The following is a 24,483-nucleotide window of genomic DNA, read 5'->3' as shown; positions in this document are numbered from 1 at the left end:
CATTGCCAGATGGAGAAGAATTCGTCCCTCCAGAGAACACATTTCAATTCAATTCAATTCAATTTTATTTATATAGCGCCAAATCACAACAAAAGTCGCCTCAAGGCGCTTCATAGATACAGAGAAAAACCCAACAATCATATGACCCCCTATGAGCAGCACTTTGGTGACAGTGGGAAGGAAAAACTCCCTTTTAACAGGAAGAAACCTCCAGCAGAACCAGGCTCAGGGAGGGGCGGGGCCATCTGCTGTGATTGGTTGGGGTGAGAGAAGGAAGACAGGATAAAAGCTGCTGCTGCATGCTGCAGTAACTACATGCTTCGCATCACTGCATCTGATGCTTTGTATCGCGTTTGCATTGCGTCCGTTCTCTCTGTTGCTCTCAGTTCTTGAGCTGATCTGAAGGTCACATGATGTTTGGAGATCTGTAGTGACTGACTCAGCAGAAAGTTGCCGATCTCAGGCTTTGTGATTTATGTGGCCTACCACTTCATGGCTGAGTTGCTGTGATTCCCAGTTGCTTCCACTTTGTTAAAATGCCACTAACAGTTGACTGTGGAATAATATTTAGTAGTAATGAAATATCACAACTGGACTGCATCCTGTCACAACTGGAGTCACAGAGCTCCTGAGAGCGACCATTTTTTCACATATTTTTAGAAGCTGTCTCCATACCTGAGAAAGTGTCAGATAATACCCCAAGAGGCATTAAAATTTAAACAATACCAATATATTTTTTATATAAATAAATACAGCAAAACAATTAAGATATGCTCCCAGTTTTGATTCAGAAAACAGACACAGTCTCTACTTACTTACTTACTTACTACTTAAGATTAGTCTTAAAAAATTCCGTTTTGATAAAGCATATAGTTAGAGCTGGATCAGGTGACCCTTAATCCTCCCCTAGGTATGATGCAATAGGCCTAGGCTGTGGGGATTCCCATGATTAGTGTTTCTTCTTCACTCATTATGTGTTTACACATTAGTTATTATTAATCTCTGGCGCTCTTCCACGACATGTCTTTGGTTGGTTTCAGTATCTCTGCACCCTTTGATCGTGGCTCAAGAGTTGGGAGTTCACCTTGTAATCGGAAGGTTGCCGGTTCGAGCCCCAGCTTGGACAGTCTCGGTTGTTGTGTCCTTGGGCAAGACACTTCACCCGTTGCCTACTGGTGGTGGTCAGAGGGCCCGGTGGCGCCAGTGTCCGGCAGCCTCGCCTCTGTCAGTGCGCCCCAGGGTGGCTGTGGCTACAATGTAGCTGCCATCACCAGTGTGTGAATGGGTGGATGACTGGGTGTGTAAAGCGCTTTGGGGTCCTTAGGGACTAGAAAAGCGCTATACAAATACAGACCATTTACCATTTTCTCTTGAGTCTCTCACGCTGGTAAATGTTTCCTTTAACCCTTTAAGACCTACCATAGAACCAAGTCTGCCAGATCTTATATTATATTTTTACATGTTGTGGAGCCATTTTTGGGAGCATTTCAAGTTGCTATACATCAATACAACCATTACAGCCTAAATTTTAATAATATGTCTGCATTAAGTGCATAGTAATTGCATAAAGTGCAATAAACTACAAAAAAATTGAAAATCGTTTTTGTTTTTTTTAACATATATTTCTAGTTAGAGAAATTTAAGAGGCTTATCCCTCAAAACTGTAAATACAAAAAAGTTGCACAAAATAGTTTCCCACCACAGGAAATTTATTTTGAGTGTCTTCATAGTTTTATTTTTGAAATACACCAATTTTTATACACTGCAGGAAAAACGAAAATAAATATTATAGTGCAAATTTGCAAAAAAGCAGCATATGCATCAAAATAAACTATTTCCAGCAGTGCAATATGAGTCCTAAGCATCCCAGAAACCACACAGAAAGTCATAAAGTCAAACATAACTTTTAAGTATAGGCTCATGAGGCCCTGATGGTAAAAACCTACATTTCCGCGAAAATGACGTCACTTCCGGTTTCGGGCAGGTCATGGCGGACATGTGATAGGAAGTGTTACAAACAGCTGATCGGATCAGCAAAGCGTGTTTCTGGAATATTATGTTTTTGTTGCTGCAAGTGCTTTTTATGCAGTTTTTGCAAAGTTATATGTGGAAGGAAACTGTGACCGAGGACAAGCTGATGGCATAAGATGTAAGTACAACTCCTCCGGTTTCATATGCAAAAAGAATTATTGCGCTAGCTTACGTGGTTGCAGAGCTACAAAGATTTAAAAGTAGTTGCGCAAAACGGAGCGTGCCCACTCTGGCCGGTTTTAAAGGGTTAAGTTAAACTGGGAAAAGCATATACCCAAATGACTGCTTATTGACAAAGTTAACCTAATCCTAAAATTTGACGTTTCTTTGATTTTTCCTGCAGATCACATGTGGACTTTCTCTATACTCTTTGAACTTACAGAGACGCTATAAATAAATAAGATGCTTATAGAAGTCTTATTTATTGCAGCTTACTGTGTTTTATTGTAGGGTCTTTACCTTACAATAAAAAGCACTCTGAGGCAGTGGTGACATTTAGCGCGATGTGAAAAAAACTGAACCGAATTGCATCAAATTAAAGAGGAAAGAGGAACATACTGTGTGCAGGATGGAACAGTTCAAGGTGTCTGTGTTGTTGAAATGGTCTGTTTTACCTTCTGACATTACAGCAGTCAGTGATTTAGGTTGGTTGACCACTGAGGTTCCCCTTTGATAGCTGCTACTGTGAAGCAGATGTGTGGGAGGAATTTCTGGCCACAGCTGTTGTTGTTACTCAGTGACTATTAACCTATTTATCTTAGCACAGTCCTCCTGTCTCATCAATTCAGGTGTTTTAAAGTTCTAGTGATGAAAATACAGCAGGAAAAGATCCGTCTGGCTTTTACCTGCTTGAAAACTAAGGACACATTTGGACTTCGGAGCCCTCACATAGCAGTTTATGTGCACACAATGGAAGAAGAAGCTTGTAGTGAGAGGAGATCCTCCCAGTGGGCACATTACCTCTCTTCCTGTGTGCTGGTTGACCACACTGAGAAAGAGACTCCAGGGACCACATGCAGTGCTGGTGGTACAGCCTGCAATTTTCTTCACACTTTTAAATCCCATTCTCTCTGCTTACTCTGCAAAATTAAAAGCAGAGCTTTTGTCTGAGGAGCATTTTGGGAGAACTGTAAGGAGAGACATGAAGAATGATGGGACAGAGTGTAGAGGCAGAAGAGTTGTGCAAGATGACTAATAAGTTGCTAAAGAGCACTTTCTAGTGGCACAATGAATGACTGGCATGCCAGATCACAGTGGATCCCACACACCCCTCTACTGGATCTGCTGGATCTGCTGGAAATCCATCATATCCTCATACCCACAATGCAGAGGTCGACATCAACCCAGTGATTTTTCCACATCTCAGAGATGCAGCAGAGGTGGCAAAAGTACAGACTTTCTTTACTTGAGTAGAAGTACAGATGCCTGGGTTAGAAAATACTTCAGTAAAACATTTTTACTCAAGTAAAAGTGAAAAAGTACAGCAGGCTCTGAAATGTATTCAAAGTAAGAAAGAAGAAAGTCGCTCCTTGAAGGACAACTCTATAAACCATTTCTGTACAAATTCACATTAGTACATGAGAATAAAAAATGTATGTAATGTAATTCCTAATTCTAATGAATATATTTAGCTCTGTTATGTAGGACACCTGCAGTGAAAGAGAATCTTAAAAATAACTAGAAAAAGTTGCATTTCCCGCGAAAATGCAGTGTGAATGCCATGTAGTGGAATCTGCTGAAAAGAGGTGAAGAAGCTGAACGTTTGGCCTAAAAGAAGTGAAGGAGCTGAAATTTCTGCTGAAAAGAGTTAAAGAAGTTAAACTGTCTACTGAAAAAAATGGTGCCATGACCAGGATTTGAACCTGGCCCTCCCGCTCTAAGAAATGCTGCTCACCTCACTGAAACAAACGGGTTCTCAGCTGAATAGAAGATATGATGAGAGAGAAAATGTGCAGGGTGCAGAGGACGCAGAGCAAATTGCTGAAGAACGCTGAAACTTCTGCAGAAAGGAGGTGAAGAAGCTGAAATTTGTGCTGAAAAGAGGTGTAGAAGCTGAAGTGCTTGCTGAAGATGGCTGTATTTGAAAGGGTACGCTGCAGAGTGTCAAGAAAGCAGTGTGCATGCAAACAGGGAAGATGTGCAGCAACTGCCACAGATAGGATTCAAACCTTCGCCACCAGGTCTCAAGGGAGCTGCTCATCCCACTGAGTCAAACCAGTTCTAGTTCCAAGCAAAGATATGATGAGAGAAAAAATGCACTTTTTTTTTTTTTTAAATTTGAAATATTGATCAAGCAAACCAGTCAGCTGAAAAGACTGCACAAGCTGAAGTTCTGTGAGCTTGAACTGTCTGCCGAAAACATGTTGCCATGGGCGAGATTCGAGATTCAGAAAAGAGCAGAAATTGTAGAACTTTCTGCTTAAAAGAGATGAAGAAGCTGAACTTTCTAAAAGATTCGAACCAGGGTCCGCTGCTCTCAGGACAGCTGCTCAACTCAGTGAGGTAAACTGGTTCACAACACAAAGTTTGTGCTGGAAAAGTTTAACTGCCGATTGAAAAGAAAGGTTGCGCAGAGCAGGGTTCAAACCCAGGCCTCCTAATCTCAAGGTGGCTACTTGTCTCACTGAGCCACGTGGGTTCTCAGGACACTGAAAAGAGATGGAGAAATGGACAATTCTGCTGAAATGAGCAGAAGATTCTGCTGAAAAGGGGTGAAGAAGCTGAAATTTGAGTTGAAAATAATTTTTTTTTAAAAAGTTGAACTGTTAACTGCAAAAACTTTTGCCATAAGTGGGATTCGAACCTGCGCCTCCTGCTCTGAGAACGGATGCTCATCTCACTGAGCTAAAACATGGCTCAGCCTGGCAAGCTAAACTGGTGATCACACTGATAATGTGGTCCATTCATCAAAATAGGCCAAAACAGGCATAAAAAGCTTAATATCTCAAAAGTATATGACCAGTTATGACCACCAAAAGATATAGCTGGCATTAGCAGAAAGAGCAAAACAGTATAAAACTAGAAAAATTTGCATTTCCTGCGAAAATGCAGTGTGGATGCTTTAAAGCTGAAGCTGTCTGCAAAAACTCGCTGAAAAAGCTGAAAAGTTGCAGAAATTGTAAAAGGAACTTTGCTAAAATGTTATAACTTGGCAGAACTGCAATATCTTAGAGGAAACATAATACTTGGCAGAAATACAATAGCAAAGCAGAACTTGGCAGAAATACTGTAGCTTACCAGAAACATGATAACTTCTCAAAAATACAAGAATTTAAGAGAAATAGTATAAGATAACAAAAAGAATATATTTAGCCGAAAATACTTAAACATTACAGAAACACTATGATTTAGAAAAATAGTACAACATAGCAGAAATACTGTGTTTTACCAGAGACACTGTGATGATCTATGAATATTGTAATTTTAAATTAATACTGTTTTAGCACAAATATTATAAAAAGCAGAAATACTATAAAAAGCAGAAATACTATAATTTAGCAAAAATACTATATTAAGCAGAAATACTATATTAAGCAGAAATACTATAAAAAGCAGAAATACTATAATTTAGCAGAAATACTATATTAAGCAGAAATACTATAATTTAGCAGAAATACTATAATTTAGTAGAAATACTATATTAAGCAGAAATACTATAAAAAGCAGAAATACTATAATTGAGCAGAAATACTATAATTGAGCAGAAATCCTATATTAAGCAGACATACTATATTAAGCAGAAATCCTATATTAAGCAGACTTATTATTTTAAGCAGAAATACTATAAAAAGCAGAAATACTATAATTTAGCAGAAATACTATATTAAGCAGAAATAATATAAAAAGCAGAAATACTATAATTTAGCAGAAATACTATATTAAGCAGAAATACTATAAAAAGCAGAAATACTATAATTGAGCAGAAATCCTATATCAAGCAGACACACTATATTAAGCAGAAATCCTATATTAAGCACAAATCCTATAAAAAGCAGAAATCCTATATTAAGCAGAAATCCTATAAAAAGTAGAAATACTATAAAAAGCAGAAATAATATAAAAAGCACAAATATTGTAACATAGCAGAAATACAATTATATAGCAGAAATGCTATATTTAGAAAGAAAAATATAATATAGTAGAAATAATATGATTTAGTAGAAATACTGTAATCAGCACATATACTGTAACATGACAGAAATTCCTCCACTTAGTAGTAATACTATAACATAACACAAATGTTATGATTTGGCACAAAAACCATGATTTGGCAAAAATATTGATACACACACACATACACAGAGCAGAGCCTAAAGGGAACAGTATTTGTGCCATGGAGTGTTAACAAGAATATGAGGTCCATATTAGAAAAGCTGGTAAAATGATAAAAGTTTGCAGAATTGTAATAAATAAACAATATGAATTACTGGTCTGTGATAGTGTATTAATTTGTAGGGAGAAAAACATGTTGATCAAGGTGGAATCGAACCCACGACCTTTTGGTTGCTGACCCCTGTCATTACCAACTGCGCCACTGGGAAAGAGAGTGGGTGCCTGGAAAACAGGGTCATGAGCAGTCAGAATTAGATCGCGGTGAGAGGCGAAAAACGCCGTTTTTTGGAGTTACAAAACGTCGCGTAACTCAAAAACTAGGTGTACTAGAAGCATAATTCTTGTACTGGGTGAATCAGCGTACTTTGGTGTACTTTGACTGCGATTTTCATTGCTCTTTGTACAACCGTCGCGGAGATATGATGAGAGAAGAAACGGCAGACCTCAGATAGGATTGGCTGGCTTACAAGCCGTGAAGGCCCCGATATGCAAATTTGAATTCCTGAGCCCTCAGATATGATTGGCTGGCTGGGAAGCCGTGCAGGCTCTGATTTGTACATTTGAATGTGTCAATCCTCACAGATTATTGGCTGCCTGGGGACCCGGCAGTAATATATAGAAATAGTATGATTAAGCATAAATACTAAATTTAGTAGAAATACTATGTTTTAGCACAAATACTATAAAAAGCAGAAATACTATAATTTAGCAGAAATACTATATTAAGCACAAATACTATAAAAAGCAGAAATACTATAAAAAGCAGAAATACTAGAATTTAGCAGAAATACTATATTAAGCAGAAATACTATAAAAAGCAGAAATTCTATAAAAAGCAGAAATACTATAAAAAGCAGAAATACTATATTAAGCACAAATCCTGTAAAAAGCAGAAATACTATAAAAAGCAGAAATACTATAATTTAGCAGAAATACTATATTAACCCTTTAAGACCTACCATAGAACCAAGTCAGCCAGAGCTTATATTATATTTTTACACTCTGTGGAGCCATTTTTGGGAGCATTTCAAGTTGCTATACATCAATACAACCATTACAGTCTAAATTTTAATAATATGCATGCATTAAGTGCATAGTAATTATATAAATTGCAAAAAAGTGCAATAAACTACAAAAAAATTGAAAATCGTTTTTGTTTTTTAACATATATTTCTAGTTAGAGAAATTTAAGAGGCTTATCCCTCAAAACTGTAAATACAAAAAAGTTGCACAAAATAGTTTCCCACCACAGGAAATTTATTTTGAGTGTCTTCATAGTTTTATTTTTGAAATACACCAATTTTTATATACTGCAGGAAAAACGAAAATAAATATTATAATGCAAATTTGCAAAAAAGCAGCATATGCATCAAAATAAACTATTTCCAGCAGTGCAATATGAGTCCTAAGCATCCCAGAACGAAGTATGATTAAGCATAAATACTACATTTAGTAGAAATACTATGTTTTAGCACAAATAGTATAAAAAGCAGAAATACTATAATTTAGCACAAATACTATATTAAGCAGAAATACTATAAAAAGCAGAAATACTATAAAAAGCAGAAATACTATAATTTAGCAGAAATACTATAAAAAGCAGAAATACTATAAAAAGCAGAAATAATATATTAAGCACAAATACTATATTAAGCAGAAATACTATAAAAAGCAGAAATACTATGATTTAGCAGAAATACTATATTAAGCAGAAATACTATAAAAAGCAGAAATACTATATTAAGCAGAAATACTATAATTTAGCAGAAATACTATAAAAAGCAGAAAGACTATAATTTAGCAGAAATACTATATTAAGCAGAAATACTATAAAAAGCAGAAGTACTGTAATTTAGCAGAAATAATATAAAAAGCAGAAATACTATAATTTAGCAGAAATACTATATTAAGCAGAAATACTATAAAAAGCAGAAGTACTATAATTTAGCAGAAATACTATAATTTAGCAGAAATACTATATTAAGCAGAAATACTATATTAAGCAGAAATACTATAAAAAGCAGAAATACTATAATTTAGCAGAAATACTATAAAAAGCAGAAAAAGTATAAAAAGCAGAAATACTATAATTTAGCAGAAATACTATAAAAAGCAGAAAAAGTATAAAAAGCAGAAATACTATATTAAGCACAAATACTATAAAAAGCAGAAACACACACACAGAGGGAGAGAGAAGCAACTTTGTAGGTCAGTCAAGCAGCCTGTGAGCTGCTGAATTTGAATCCACCAATCAGAGATGCTGTGTACATTTTCCCGCCAAAACAGGTGCAGCCGTTTTTACACACGCAGCAGAGAGACAGGATTTTTGCAGTCTATTTCTCATAGTGAGGACTACCCTCCAAACAAATGGCCATAATTTCCTAACCGTAGGGGCTAGAACGGTCATTCTTACACTGTTTTGTTCAGAAGAGATGGGGGAATCTTCAAGTGTTGACAATTTATCATTAAAATATGAATTATTAAAGATATTTGACTTGTAATGCACCATAACTGAGTAGAGGCAAGCGAAAACTGCCTTGACTTGCCCTCAAATAACGCTTTGTAACTCTAAATCTATTTGGAGTATCGATATCATTCTTTCACCGTAAGAGACAGCAGGCTTTGCGGAACAACCATGGAAATTTTCAGGTCTCTATGGAAATCTATCAAAAAGATATGACGAGAGAAAAAAGTGGTTCATTTCCAGAGTTTGAAAGCTGAAGAAATCTGAGCGAAGGACGAATTTCCTACCCTCAAACAAACGTAATTCATGGCCAAATGGTAATAGGTGAGAAAAAAATTCTTGAATTGTGAGCGTCACGAGTGTCTGAAGATATATCGGGACAAGCCTCATGTCTTAACTTTGCTTCGTTAAGGAGATATGACGATTCGAATATGCCTCTCATTAGAGAAATCAAGCGGTGATTTTGAACAAACTCTCCATTATCTTTCTATGGAGAGTTTTCCGACTTTGTGTTGGTCTGAGGAGATTTGCCAAAATTCTATAGATTCCACAGCAATGATAGTGACATTTTCTGAAAGCCAGCAAAAATACCTACGTTTTGATGTATAATTTGTGGAGGTTGAGTGAAAATTGAGCAAGTAGCAAGAAGTTGTTCGGACATGAAGAGAAGACTGCGAAACTTACAGTGCCTCACTTAGAACCAACTGCACAGCAACCATAACAACGTATGTATTTTGTGAAAAATCACAAAGATGAAACTCAAAACTTAAAGAGGGATAAGATGAAAACGGTAACAGATATGAAAAAGCTGAATCATACATGAATAGCCCAATAATTTGTGAACATTTTAAAGTTTAAATGGAGTTTCTATGTGAAAGTATGAGGAAGTAGTTAAGTTTCAAAAACGAGCAAGTTTTAGCAGAATTGCGGAAGTTTCCCATTCATTTCAATGGGACAAATTAAAGGAAAAAAGCTTAATATTTTAAAAAGTATAATAGTGAAAAATACCAAAAGATATAGCAGAAATTAGCAGAAATAGCAGAATAGTTTAAAATTTGAACGGTGAAAATAGCACAAAAATTGTGGAAGTAGTTAAACGGCGAAAAATGGGAGCAACTTGAAGAATAATAATAAAGAACTAGAAAAAATTGCATTTCCTGCGAAAATGCAGTGTGGATGCTTTAAAGCTTAAGCTGTCTGCAAAAACTAGCTGAAAAAGCTGAAAAGTTGCAGAAATTGTAAAAACTTTGCAGAAGCAAAAGAACTTTGCTAAAATGTAATAACTTGGCAGAATTGCAATATCTTAGAGAAAACAAAATACTTGGCAGAAATACAATATCAAAGCAGAACTTGGCAGAAATATTGTAACTTACCAGAAACATGATAACTTCTCAAAAATACAAGAATTTAGGAGAAATAGTATAAGATAACAGAAAGAATATATTTAGCCAAAAATACTTAAACATTACAGAAACACTATGATTTAGAAAAATAGTACAACATAGCAGAAATACTGTGTTTTACCAGAGACACTGTGATGAACTATGAATATTGTAATTTTAAATTAATACTACGTTTTAGCACAAATACTATAAAAAGCAGAAATAGTATAAAAAGCAGAAATACTATAATTTAGCAGAAATACTATATTAAGCACAAATACTATATTAAGCACAAATCCTATAAAAAGCAGAAATACTATAAAAAGCAGAAATACTATCATTTGGCAGAAATACTATGTTTCAGCACAAATACTCTGGTTTAGCATAAATAACATAGCAGAAATACAATTATATAGCAGAAATGCTATATTTAGAAAGAAAAATATAATATAGTAGAAATACTATGATTTAGCAGAAATACTGTAATCAGCACATATACTGTGACATGACAGAAATTCCTCCACTTAGTAGTAATACTATAACATAACACAAATGTTATGATTTGGCACAAAAACCATGATTTTGAAAAAAATACTATGATTTAGTAGAAATACTATGATTGAGCAGAAGTACTAAGATGTAGTAAAAGTACTTTGATTTAACAGAAATACAATTATGGAGGAGTAATACTTATTTGTGCCATGGAGTGTTAACAAGAATCTGAGGTCCATATTAGAAAAGCTGGTAAAATGATAAAAGTTTGCAGAATTGTAATAAATGATGAATATGAATTACTGGTCTGTGATAGTGTATTAATTTGTAGGGAAAAAAACATGTTGACCAAGGTGGGATTGAACCCACGACCTTTGGGTTCCAGAACCGTGTCATTACCAACTGCGCCACTGGGAAAGAGTGGGCGCCTGGAAAACCGGGTGATGAGCAGTCAGAATTAGATCGCAGTAAGAGGCGAAAAACGCCGTTTTTGGAGTTACAAAACGTTACAACGTACAAAACTAGAAGCATAATTCTTGTACTGGGTGAATCAGGGGACTTTGGTGTACTTTGACTGCGATTTTTTATTGCTCTTTGTACAACCGTTGCTGAGATATGACAAGAGAAGAAACGGCAGACCTCAGATAGGATTGGCTGGCGTACAAGCCATGAAGGCCGCAATATGCAAATTTGAATGCCTGAGCCCTCAGATATGATTGGCTGGCTGGGAAGCCGTGCAGGCTCTTATTTGTGAATTTGAATGTCTCAGTCCTCACAGAGGATTGGCTGCCTGGGGACCTGGCAGTAATATACAGAAATAGTATGATTAAGCATAAATACTACATTTAGTAGAAATACTATGTTTTAGCACAAATAGTATAAAAAGCAGAAATACTATAATTTAGCACAAATACTATATTAAGCAGAAATACTATAAAAAGCAGAAATACTATAAAAAGCAGAAATACTATAATTTAGCAGAAATACTATATTAAGCAGAAATACTATAAAAAGCAGAAATCCTATAATAAGCACAAATCGTACAAAAAGCAGAAATACTATAAAAAGCAGAAATACTATAATTTAGCAGAAATACTATAATTTAGCAGAAATACTATAAAAAGCAGAAATACTGTAATTTAGCAGAAACACTATATTAAGCACAAATACTATAAAAAGCAGAAATACTATAATGTAGCAGAAATACTATAATTTAGCAGAAATACTATAAAAAGCAAAAATACTATATTAAGCACAAATCCTATAAAAAGCAGAAATACTATATTAAGCACAAATCAAATTCAAATTCAAAATTCAAATTTTTATTTGTCACATACACAGTCATACACAGTATGATATGTAGTGAAATGCTTGGACTTATAAAAAGCAGAACTACTATATTAAGCACAAATCCTATTAAAAGCAGAAATACTATAATTTAGCAGGAATACTATAAAAAGCAGAAATACTATAATTTAGAAATACTATAACACACAAAGAAAGAGAGAGAAGCAACTTTATAGATCAGTCAAGCAGCCTGGGAGCTGCTGGATTTGAATCAACCAATCAGAGATGCTGTGTACATTTTCCCGCCAAAACAGGTGCAGCCGTTTTTACACACACAGCAGAGAGACAGGATTTTTGCAGTCTATTTCTCATAGTGAGGACTACCCTCCAAACAAATGGCCATAATTTCCTAACCGTAGGGGCTAGAATGGTCATTCTTACACCGTTTTGTTCAGAAGAGATGGGGGAATCTTCAAGTGTTGACAATTTATCATTAAAATATGAATTATTAAAGATATTTGACTTGTAATGCACCATAACTGAGTAGAGGCGAAGCGAAAACTGCCTTGACTTGCCCTCAAACAACGCTTTGTAACTCTAAATCTATTTGGAGTATCGATATCATTCTTTCACCGTAAGAGAAAGCAGGCTTTGGTGAACAGGCATGGAAATTTTTAGGTCTCTGTGGAAATCTATCAAAAAGATATGACGAGAGAAAAAAGTGGTTCATTTCCAGAGTTTGAAAGCTGAAGAAATCTGAGCGAAGGATGAATTTCCTACCCTCAAACAAACGTAATTCATGGCCAAATGGTAATAGGTGAGAAAAAAATTCTTGATTTGTGAGCGTCAGGAGTGTCTGAAGATATATCGGGACAAGCCTCATGTCTTAACGTCGCTTCGTTAAGGAGATATGACAATTCGAATATGCCTCTCATTACAGAAATCAAGCGGTGATTTTGAAGAAACTCTCCATTGACTTTCTATGGAGAGTTTTGAGACTTTGTGTTGGTCTGAGGACATTTGCCAAAATTCTATAAATCCCACAACAATGATAATGACATTTTCCGAAAGCCAGCAAAAATACCTACGTTTTGATGTATAATTTGTGGAAGTTGAGTGAAAATTGAGCAAGTAGCAAGAAGTTGTTCGGACATGAAGAGAAGACTGCGAAACCTACAGTGTCTCACTTAGAACCAAGTGCATAGCAACCATAACAACGCATGTATTTTGTGAAAAATCACAATTTTGCAACTCAAAACTTTAAAAGGGATAAAAATAAAACGGTAAAAGATTTGAAAAAGCTGATTTATACTTGAATAGCCCAATCATTTGAGAACATTTTAAAGTTTGAATGGTTGTTCTAAGTGAAAATATGAGGAAGTAGTTAAGTTTCAAAAACAAGCAAATTTTAGCAGAATTGCGGAAGTTTTCCATTCATTTCAATGGGACAAATTAAAGGAAAAAAGCTTAATATTTTAAAAAGTATAATAGTATAAAATACCAAAAGATAAAGCCGGAAAGAGCAAAAATAGCAGAATAGTTTAAAATTTGAATGGTGAAAATAGCACAAAAATTGTGGAAGTAGTTCAACGGCGAAAAACGTACGGAAGCAACTAGAATAATAATAATAATAATAATAATAAAGAATAAAGAGAAACAGGAAAACAATAGTGTGGATGCCTTAAAGCATCCACACAATAAAGAGAAACAGGAAAACAATAGTGTGGATGCCTTAAAGCATCCACACAATTACCAAATGTAGTGGTTCAGCACAGGAAGAAAATTTCTAATATGAGCTTCTGTAGATTTTCTTTGTTTACCTGCTGTAATCAACTGACCTGCTCTTTGTACATTTACACAACTGAATTCAACAACATATCAGTAGTTTCATCCCCCACACTGACACTACACACGTTTATACTGTTTTTATACTGATGTGCCCTAAATCTGACCATTGACTTTACTGTGAACTCACCACAGTACTGTAAACAAACTGGTTTTGTCCTGGACAAAACTACTAAATAGTGTTGTCATGCAACATTTGATAGCTGGTGTAGAGCACCCATAATTTCATTGTACATGTACAATGACAAGAAAGGGCTATTCTCTATTCTACTGAAGAACACCGGTTGCATATTTGACATCAACAGGTTTGCAGCTATTTTATACAAATGGCTCAATCAAGAACAAGTACAAGAAATACATTTCCTACCATGCACCCTTCAGGACAGATGCCAATTTTAATCAGTTAAGTGCAAAATGAGTAAATATTTGCAAGCTTAAATTCCTTCGAGGCATTTTATTTTGTAAGGTAAATGTCCTACAGTAATACAGACGAACCCCTACGACACAGGTGTCGAACTCCAGGCCTCGAGGGCCGGTATCCTGCAGGTTTTAGATGTGTCCTTGATCCAACACAGCTGATATAAATGGCTAAATGACCTCAACATGTCTTGAAGTTCTCCAGAAGCCTGGTAATGAACTAATCATTTGATTCAGGTGTGTTGACCCACGGTGATATCTAAAACCTGCAGGACACTGACCCTTGAGGCCTGGAGTTCGACACCCCTGCTCTACGAGCATGCACTTGGCAACAGTGGGAAGGAAAAAGTAACTTCGACAGTCCAACAGTACCAGGATGAGGATGGCGCAGCCATATTTCCTTATCTGGTGTTTTAACAATTGTGGTGGAGTGCACTGTCTAATGCACTGGTCCACATTTTGACAGATGAAGGTCAGAGCAAATGATACATTTCATTTTCATCAAAAACCATTCAGTTGCCCGATGCACAGCAGTAAAATACCCTCGAACTGCAGGGTTTCAGAGTTCAGATTTTTCCTTTTTTTTTTTTTACCTGTCTTTAGATTAATAACCATCAGTGTTGGGGAGTAACAGAATACATGTACCGCCGTTACGTATTTAAAATACAAAATATGAGTAACTGTATTCCGTTACAGTTACCGTTTAAAAAGGTGGTATTTAGAATACAGTTACTTTGTTGAAATAAATGGATTACACGGCGGTACTTCCCTGTTTCATATTGTCGCGGGTCAGGACTGTTTGGGTTTTGTTTGACAGCTACGTTCTGTTGTTCCAGGCGGCAGCGTTACGGTTGCCATGGTTACAGGGTGACGCTCTCTCTCTGCGTGTTTCCTGGGTGAGAGAGGCCTTTTTGTTGTGCTAAGCTAACAGGCAGAATGCTACAGGTATAGCTCTAAAGAATGTAGCATCATAGGCAGTGTAGTCCGTGCTGCAGGGAGAATGGACTGCCATACACGTTATGTGTCTGTGAGCGAGGGAGGGAGAAAAAGGAAAAGTACGAGCTGTCATCGAGCAAAAACGGGAGCTGGAAGCATGTAAATATAATAATAACCACTGCAGCCAAGAAGAGAGCCTGACGAGCCCAGCTGTAAGTAAGCTATTAAGACTCGACTGTACACCGTGTTCGTGTTTTCCTCCAAAAACAATAAGTTCTGTTGGAGCAGCCTTTCAACGCCTCTCTCTGTCTCTGCTAGCAAAGTTGACCCAGACAACAAAGTAAAGCTAACAGCATGATAATATATTAAGTAATCCAAAGTATTCAGAATACGTTACTCTCATTGAGTAACGTAACGGAATACGTTACAGAATACATTTTGGGGCATGTAATCTGTAATCTGTAATGGAATACATTTTAAAAGTAACCTTCCCAACACTGACAACCATTGAATAATTTGTGATGTCAGTGTCTTGTTTTTTGTTGAGTTTCTTTTGTAAATAACCAGCATGGTTATCTTATAAACATCTATTTTAGTACATTTCACACATCTTATGTTGCTAAAATCATTCCCACCTGGGTCAAATGCATTACTAGCACATAAATAACACTAGCCGTACTACTGATGCTTTCTTTTGTAAGACTACTCTTGGTCTGCACGTAGATAAAGATCACCTGATTGACTAAAGAAATGGATTTGTTTTCTAAGTGCAATTCACTTAACTTAATATGCATACATTATACACATATATATGTATGAGTGTGTGTGTGTGTGTGTATATATATATATATATATATATATATATATATATATATATAAAATATATTAGTCCCCAGAAGAGTGCAGTCCTGGGAACAGCTAAGATACTGCGCAGGACCCTCAAGCTCCCAGGCCTCTGGTAGAGGACCCGAGCTTGAAGGATAAACCGCCCGCAGGGGCGTGCTGGGTGTTTTTTATATATATATATATATATATATATATATATACACTTCATATGTATGTGTGTGTATAGGTTTACATCTAGTTAACAAATTAAACTGGTCCCTGAATAACAGACGAACTATACAAAAAGGGGCAGAGTCGTCTCTTTGTTAAGGAAACTGAGCTCTCCTGACACCTACAGTAAATTTCTGCAATGTTCAGTCAGTCTTTGGTGGCAAGTGTGCTATTGTAGTCTGCTGGGGAGGCAGCATCAGAAAAAAGGATGTGAGGAGACTGGAGACTGTAATTGGAGCCAGACTGGGCACACTGGGGGATGTGGTGATTGAAAGATGCACACTAAAGAAATTAGAAGTCGTCCTGAATAACTCATGATCGCCAACTTTACAACATTTATGGAACAAAAAAACCTATTTATGGTTCTTTTGTAAAACGGAGAGAAACAAAAACTCACTCACAGCCATCAGGCTTTTAAATTATCATGCATCAAGCATGTGAGAAATCTCCTGTTTACAAGTCAGGAGCTCATTAGTGTAACAATTAGAATCCGAGCTTCTTTTCTACTTTCCTTCCACTTGTTCATCCTGTAGCTTACAGGTGTGGTAGGATACAAACATTATGGTTCCCTCCGTGGTACTGTTTTTGCTTTTTTATAGATGGCCTCGGAAATGAAGCAGCACAAGCTGTCAGCCTGTACACCTTGTTCCTTCTCAGGTACTCATGTAAACAACCTCTGCTGCAGGCTTTGTAACAAGAGAGCTCACTTTCCACCTCACAGCACCACACGTTGCTCCTGTTAGAGATGCAGTCTCACCACACAGGTTTCCCTTCTAATCAGGGGTGTCAAATACAAAAGTGGGAGAGAGACAGATGGAGACAGCATGAGCATTTCACCAGAAATGCCTGCATTCATGGCTCTAAATTCTACATATGAGCAGCGGTGTGTCGCAGAGACAAGCTAACTGTCAATCAAGAGGCAGCCGTCTGTGCAGGGCTCACATGGTAGGCTGACACAGGAAAAAACAATGTGCTCCCAGATCGTTTACACACCCGAATAGGGAGAGTCGTACGTCTGCAACTGGAACAGATTGTTATACATATCTTGAAGGGTGGGAAATATCCGCTATACTTGTACGTACCCTTTATGTAATGCTGTGCTGCAACAACTCTAAAGAAACAAAATTAGAAGCCATGAAATCACTGAATTTTTCTAGGCCATAACACACACCAAGGCTTCTGCTGGGAGGGCTGGATACTGTGTTTGTGCTGGGATGGTAGTGACCTTTTAAATCCCAGCAATCCCAGCTGTAAAAGTACAATGCACAAAGTGGATGAAATAAGGATAAAGTGTCAGGATTCCCGAGTCGTTGATCCAGTGTTTTCAGTTTATTCTTTGTCACTGTTTAATTTCCACGTGTTTCCTGTTTTATTGTTTTGGCTTTTTGTATGCAGAGATGGGCAGTATCCGATTACTTTTTTCAAGTAACGAGTAAAGTAAGGGATTACTATTGCAAAAACGGTAATTAGATTACCATTACTTTCCCGTAGGAACGCTGCGTTACTGCGTTACTAAAACTGTGATTTTTTGCAGAATGTCTCATGACAGTGACGTAAGCGAGTGCGACGTTCATGACAACAGCTGTGTGCAGATCAACAATGGATCATATATCGAGTGCAGAGAGAGTATGAGCGTGCAGCGTTTAAAGCGTGGAAGTACTGACCTTACTTTGAGTTTGATTCCATAAAAAGTGACAAAAACATTAGTGTCCGTTGTGCGTGGGAAGAAAACTTCTTTTTACAGCGAAAAAACCCCTAAACTTCCGAGCAAGCACCGAGTAGCTACGACGTAATGGGAAACTCACAGAGAAACTCGCGGATTCTTCCACTGACCGCTGCGCACCTGCACCAGGGTAACCCTCCGCCTACCCCACTCCTGCTTTACAGGTGAAAATAGAGCAACAGGACCGCTAGTCTTTGACTTTATTTATTTTCTGCTGTGTTTTACTTGCATCTATTTGAAAGACTGAGTGTAAACACACAAAATATTTTATTTTATGTGCTGGAATGTGCAGAAAATAGGTTTAAATATTAAATTTCTTCCAGTCAGAGAATGTTGCAGATAATTAAATTTTTTCTTGATGCATAAAGTTAAAAGATTAAAACGAATAAAACAAGTTTTAAAAAGAGACTTTTCCATTTGATTACATTTTGTATGATGATTATGTAGAAAAAGTAGAATTGGGCTGAAAGATCTATCACTTTATCACCTATTCAGGTTGTAAATCGTGTTTTTAAAAAGTAACTAAGTAATTAATTATGTAATCAGTAAAGTAACTGGATTACTTTTTTGGGGAAGTAATCAGTAATTAGTTACTGATTACTTTTTTCAAGTAACTTGACCAACGCTGTTTGTATGTGTGCATTATTCAGTTCGAATTCCCATGTCTCATTAGTTAGATTTAGTTCAGCTGTGTTCTGACCTGTTTCTAATCATTATCCAGTGTATTTAAGCCAGAGTTTCCCTCCCTGTTCCTTGTCTTGTCGTCATCAATCCCACGTGTGTGTTTTCAGTTCAGTCGTCTCATGTTCTGTTCATCCTGTAATCACAATAAACACCGTCCAAATCCTCAATCAGCCAGCGAGTCCTGTGTTTGGGTCTCTCTACTCCACATCCACACACCCATCGTGATTCAACAGCTAGATGATTGAAACAGACACAGTTTCAACAATTTGCTGTTGAAAGTTGAAAATGTATTGACTCTGCTTACAAGTTTATTTTCAATTTAAATGAACCCTACCAATTCATTCTTATAACTTTCACTAGTTGGTTAAATGCACATTTTGTCTGTTGGTGTAAAAAAACACAGAACCCATATTTATCCTCCACGTTTGCTGGTCTGCAGGTGTGGTGAGGTCTTCTTGAGTGCTAAAAATACTGAACTTCAAACGTCTTCTGATACATCTATTACTGTGGGAGCCCTGTTACCATAGGTACCAGCCTATTTGGATATCTATTTGATTTCAATATTTAATAATGATTTGTAACAAAAGACTTAGACAATCAAGTGTGTTTGCTCTTGCTCAGAGCAAGTCAGCCTTAAAAAGAAAACAATTACATTCTCCTTTTTGTAAATTTGACTTATGTCGATATGAAATCTGTTCAGAGTAAAGTCAACATCAAAATTGCATTTATTCACAACTGAGACCTGTAGTTACCATGTGCATGAAAATTTGCTACACCTTAGCATTTAACAGTGTGTTTATTTTTAAAAGGATGCTGGGGTGATCATGAACATCAAGCTCATGTGCATTTCTTAATCATATTTGCAAAATCTCTGTGACATTAAGATTTCGTCACCATGTCCAGAGAGCAACGCTGGTGTCTATATGTATTCATGCTCTCCTAGATCTGCTCCAGGGCTCCATATCTCTGTTAGATGATTGACAAGTTATAGTTTATTTCCCCAGAGACAACCGTCTAAAAACCTCATTGGATGCTCTCCCTTCCTGCTCTAATTACACCTCTTATCTCTGTGCCCTGCTCATAAGATTTATCCTTTTAATTATGTCACAGCTAACTGACTGAAGAGGCTCCATAAGTGTCTGTCAGTTATCAGGGTCTCCTGTGCTGCAGACCTCTCTGCTGTTGGTCACACACAGCGGTGTACACAGCACTGTAGGGCTCATCAGCAGTTATCACAATCACTTGGTTGAAGTTGTTGCTGCTAAGTGTGGTCCAACCAGTTCTTAGGTTTAGGGGACAATCATTGTTTCACTCAGAGCTGTGTGGGTTGGAGTTAATGAACAAATACCTTCATTTAGAAACTGCATTTTGTGTTTACTTTTTTAATCTTTGTGTAACATTTAAATTTGTTTGATTATCTGAAACATGCAAAAGAATCAGAAATCACAAACAGGAAAAAGACTTTTTCACACTAGTGTATACTCTTCCTGTTCCACATGCATGGGCCGAAATGTCTCTGTTTCCCCACATGCTCGTCTTCTTGGTCTATTGACAGGAAATACACATTCATGGACAAGCTTTATTATACATGCTGTTTTTCTTCCTCTGTCTCTTTCTTTCTTAGCCGATCCCTGCCTTCCTCGCCTTCTTCCCCTTCTGGTTATCCTAATTGTTCTCCCTCTTGGTTTCATTTCCTGGACTAGATGAATTTTCAAAGAGGTTGGAAGTTGACAATTCATGGTAAACAGGCTGTCATTAGACACTTCAGCCAGTGTAGGGGTACTTCCCTTATTCACTAAAGATCTGTGTTCGGCTTGAGCAGGGTTTAGAGGTCTGACTCAGATACAACTTAAAACCCAAAAGCTCCATTCACTTTCACCTAACATTAGGGATGGGTACTGGTTCTGACATAAACGGTAGTAACCAGACCGAAAAGCAGCGCACATTTCGGTGCTTTTTTTCCTGAGCTGTGATACACTTTAGATTCTAGCCAATCATTTTACGTTTCCGAGGATAGTAGGCGGGTCCAGGTACGTACGTTCTTTTAGAGCAGAGCTACAGATTAAAAACCCGAAGAGGAGAGTCCTGGCCCCTAGCCCTGCCAGTGTAGCAGAAATGATGAGGATGATGATGCAGCAGCAGCTTCTCTGCGTGAGTAGCTTAATGTTGTTCGTGTGTAATTTACGTTGAGTAGGCTAACCACGTTATTACATTAATGCATGTAAGGTGAACTAGCAAACACCATCATAGCTACATGCGGCTGTCTTCTTGTTTGATGGCAGATACTCCCTTCACCCTGGCCAAAAAGGCTAAAATGACCAAAGAAAAAGTGGAAAACAGTTAAACATGAGAGGTTTTTGGACAAAGTTTGTGTTTTTTCCATTGTTTAAGCTGCTTCCAGCCAAGAGTGATACCATATATGCCCCATAGCTGCAGAAAAGGCTAACATTGTTATCCTTTTACAAAAAAACAGCTGAACATGAGAGGTTTTTGGACCAATTTTGTGTTCTCCATTCTTTAAGCACCGGCACCATTTCAAAAGTACCGGTTTGGCACCGGTATCAGATAAAACCTAAACGATACCCATCCCTACCTAACATGCAGTTGGACAAAGACATTGTTGGACACAGTAAGCAGATGCCTATTTTGACCATAATGTACTCCAGTAACTGTTCTATGATTTGTGGGAGCTGAAGCAAGTTTATTACTAAAGTCAATTGGAGCTTGGGGGGGGGGCGGCCAGGGTCAGGTGCCACAGCAGCAGGGGAACATTTATACCCGTCACCCCTCTTTGGCCTGGTCTGCTGGATCTGTGTTGGCCCACAGGCCCTCCCAGGGTTTCAGCATCCAGACTGTGAGCACACAGCAACAGCGGGGCCTCGAATAATAATAATCATTGTCTAATAGCATAACATTGCTAAGTATGAGATCAGAGGTGAAGGAAGTTGCACCGCTTGTGCAAAAGTGAATTAAAAAGGAACGCGAGCAACTTGTGGTAGGTAGAGATGTAGACTGATAGTGGAAGTTTTGTATGTGATTTCAACTTTATTTCATTTTTTTACATACTATAAAATTCCAGGTCATTCAGTGTGTCAATCCGTGTCTTTTCCTTCCCTGAAAAGTGTTGTTTATGTATGTGAATGAACAGCAGCAGCAAACAGTAGGGCTACTCTGACGGAGCCAATCACACTTTATTTTTAAATATTCCTCTGGCCTTGTCATCCAGCCATGTTGACAATGAAGTGTAAAGCCTGTTTGGCACGATATCAGAGGTTAGTGTGGAGAAGGAAGGGGAATGGAGAGGGGAAAATAATTGATTTGACGTTGGAGGCAGCAAATCCCTGTGTGATTTGAGGGCAAATGGAGGAGGAGCAGCCACAAAGTGTGTAATCACTGGGTATCCATGACACCACAGACAATAAGCCCTCTTAATAAGCCTAATCCCCATCATTTAACTAAGAGCCAAGAAGGCAGAGGGAAAGGAAAAGGCCGCCCTTTTATTGCAGCTAAATTGTTTTTTCTTTTGCCTTGTAGCAAGGATTAAGCACAGCCTTAAACCCTTTAAGTGGGCTCTTAACACCTTGATTTTAAAGATACATTTTTGTTACATAAATCAATAGAAAAATAAGATATTGCACTCATAAATATACATGTGCAATTATGTCTTCCAACAAATAGATTTATTCCCATAACATATAATGAATCTATTAAAGAGACAGATCAGCAGGTCTCAGGTTGTGGTCACCGTCATGTTAACCCACCATATTCCAGTACAGTGGCCGGGTTGGGACATGTTTCTTCCAGCTAATCCCATTGCCGTGTCTAGAGACTGACCACTTACTTAGTAGGATGATCTGATATTGTCGTGTTGGTGTTGTTCCCAGATCATCATGAAAATGTTCCAGGTTCAACATTGCAAGTGACCAATCACATTATTGTGACGTTATTCTTTTGCGCACCAACCCATTCGTGCATTTATGAAATTCCAATGTTGCAAGGACAATATCAATTCTGCTTAGCATTTATTAAAGGGTTAGGGTCCGTTGATCGGCGGACAAAGGCGGTTTCTCGCAGCTTAAGTACAGTTTTTTGTTTTACGCCGGTTTTTCCCGAAGTCGCAAAAGTATGACATCACAACATTCTGATTGGTCACATGCAATGTTGATCCTGGAACAACCTTTAGTATGATGATCTGGGAACAACACCAACACGAGGATATCAGATCGTGCTACTTAGTAGGCCAAGGATGGAAGAGAAGTCAAGTCGTATTTGTCGAAGGACTTTTATATTAATTTCTACAGCTTCAGACACAAGATATGAAGGCTCGTAGTATATTTTATCGTTGTAGAAGCGATCCCTTTCACCAAGGATGCAAAAAAGCAAATGAAAGCGACACCAGCAACTTAAATGCACTACTCAAGTCACATGCTCTAACACGCGAAATAGTGGATAAACATGCTTAGAAACTTGCTTTATGTTAACTGGTTATATTTGTTTACGTATTCCACTCTTAAACTTTCAGATGTTGGCTCCACAGATTCGTCCGTTTCTGCGAGTATGTCATACGATTCGGCTCGATTAAAAACCCCGATGGAAAAACAAGGTCACTATCTTGGGTTCATTCAAATGTATATTTGCATAGGAGTCAATACTGTCTTCAGATAAACATGCAAATTAATTATGCTGATTAAAATATTTTAATAAAGTCCAAATACCTTGAACTTTATTCACATTATTATACACATTTATTCCCTCTGCCTAGTGGGATCAATCTTTTATTTCTAATTTGCTAAAACTTCAAAACTTTCAGACTTTTATTCTCTAAATGAAAATGCCAGTGCCTTGAACTTGATATTTTGTAATTTATAAAATAATGCCAATGTTTGTTTCCCCGTAACACCTGGGATAAGTTATTTAAAAGGATGATCATCTATATTAGACTATCAACGGTTAACATCATGGATGTGTGTTTGAGGCTTACGTCCACATACAGATACAGGTACTGTCCCAGTAGGTGGGTTTCATTTAATCTATTCATTATTGATCCAAATATTACATTTTGTAACGTTGGTGATGTTTTTTCTCTCTCTGAGAAGCTCAAAGTGCTCTTAACCTCCAGCATATATTTCATGCTGAAATAAACAGCGCTTATTTACAAATGAGCCGCTGCTCAGTGCTCCTCACTTCTCTTAAATCACATCTATTAATTTTGAGTCGTATGAGTCACTTTGAAGTTTGATTTAGACTTCTGGGGGAAATTTATGTCCCAACTTACGGCAGAAATTCCTTTTATTCCCTCAGCCGGTCTTCTACATCATTCAAGTGGTTGTGATATGCATCGACCCTCCATGTACTGTAGTTACATTTCTCAGGAGGTGTTATATAGAAAGTTACCACATAAGGTTAAAATGAGTTCCCAGTTACAGGGTAAGTTATGATGTAGATGTGCTGCAGAAGAATAATTCACGCACGAGGTTAAGTACAAGCATCCAGCAGTCCTAATCAAAGATGTGTCATGCTCGCTTGTTTTGTACAAAATAATGCGACAAAGCTCCTGGGGTCCTTCATGTGTGACTCACCAGGTGTCAGGTGAGCACCAGATTGTCAGCACCTGGGGTACCAGATGCTCAAAACAAGAGTCAGTGGCAGAATAAGCTGTTTTTTGGTTCAACCCACTCACTCAACTCTTCTTATCAACCCACAAATGCATTTTCCTTACAAATGGGGCGCAATTTAATGAGAAATAAACAGGCTTCAATATTATAAGATTTACCTCCAAGAAACATTGTTTCAACAAACACAGTTTCCTGCAGCCGTCCAATCAGCTGCTGTTA

Source organism: Neolamprologus brichardi, chromosome 16 (assembly GCF_056152115.1).
Source record: "Neolamprologus brichardi isolate AB-2024 chromosome 16, ASM5615211v1, whole genome shotgun sequence".
Classification (NCBI taxonomy): domain Eukaryota; kingdom Metazoa; phylum Chordata; class Actinopteri; order Cichliformes; family Cichlidae; genus Neolamprologus; species Neolamprologus brichardi.
This window is presented reverse-complemented; position numbering follows the sequence as displayed.